Raw genomic sequence first — 1,383 nt, 5'->3', positions numbered from 1 at the left:
TGAATGTAACCTGTTCTCTGTGAGCTGAGAATGAAGTCACTCAAGTCAAATAGCTTTGACCATAGCAGAAAGTCTGCATCCAAAAATCATGCCTACAATTCATTCCTTGACACAGCAGAACTGTCAACTGTCAGCTTAGCTACGATGGGGGTAAAAATCCTTTGGTGATGTGAGGGTCATTGAAGTGCAGCCTTATTACAATGAAATCCAATGTCTAAAAATTGTTATTATTTTGGGCTTGTACCACAGTAAGAGCCAAGATTTTAAGCTCTACTAAAAACAAAACAAACAAATAAAAAGACTTTATATGTTTATATTAATTTAAGAAAGTACTAGTAGTGATGTATTATTTTGAAATACACAGTTAATATGTTTGGAGTTATTTAAAATTTATATTGAGAAAAATGTATTTTCATTATTGCTGTAGATGAGCATCTGCATAAGACTGTTAAATTGATTGTTGTTTTATATCAAACAACTTTTAAAATACTCATTTTCATTGCTATAATATTTTATAAATTTTAAGGAATATGACAAAAATATATTGTAGGTATTGAAGAGAAACAAGAATGTGATTTAATTCTATTTACTTTAAATATGTTTTTAAATGTTTACAAATTCAGATAAATTGAAATCATGTAACTTCTCTCATCATAATGCAATAAAACTTTTTAAAAAATGGGCAAAAAAGGAAAAGGCCATTCTACTGAAAGCCAGCCACAGATTCAGTGCAATCCCCATCAAAATTACAACACAATTCTTTATAGATCTTGAAAGGACAATTTTCAATTTCATAGGGAACACAAAAAAAACGAGGAGAGCTAAAACAATCCTGACTAATAAAAGAACTGCTGGAGGTTGCCATCCCCAAATTATACTGCAGAACTATAGTAATAAAAACAGGATGATATTGGTACAAAATCAGACATATCAATCAAAAAATCAAGTTTAAAAAGCATTAAGTTTAAATAAAATAAAGTTTAAAAAGGCATAAATTCATACACTTAAGGAAACCTGATTTTTTTTTTTTTTATGAAGAAGCCAGAAATACACACTGAAATAAAGATAGCAATTTCCACAAGTGGTCCTGGTCAAACTTAGTGGCTGCATGTAGAAGAATCCAAATAGATCCATATTTAGCAGCCTGCACAAACATCAACTCCAAATGGATCAAAGTACATAAACCCTTACATAAACCAGCTGAACCCAATAGAAGAGACACCATCATTAGGACAAAACAACAACCTAAGAGTAGGGAAAGAATTTACCAACTACAAAGCCATTAGAGGGCAAACATCCTGCCCAGGGCAGCAGGAAGCCAGAGGATGTAAGGGCCAGGGAATTTATCCCCAGGAATATAAACGGTCTTGGCAAATCAAGGGA

Source organism: Mastomys coucha, unplaced genomic scaffold (genome assembly GCF_008632895.1).
Source record: "Mastomys coucha isolate ucsf_1 unplaced genomic scaffold, UCSF_Mcou_1 pScaffold15, whole genome shotgun sequence".
Taxonomy (NCBI): domain Eukaryota; kingdom Metazoa; phylum Chordata; class Mammalia; order Rodentia; family Muridae; genus Mastomys; species Mastomys coucha.
Note: the sequence above shows the minus strand (reverse complement) of the source record.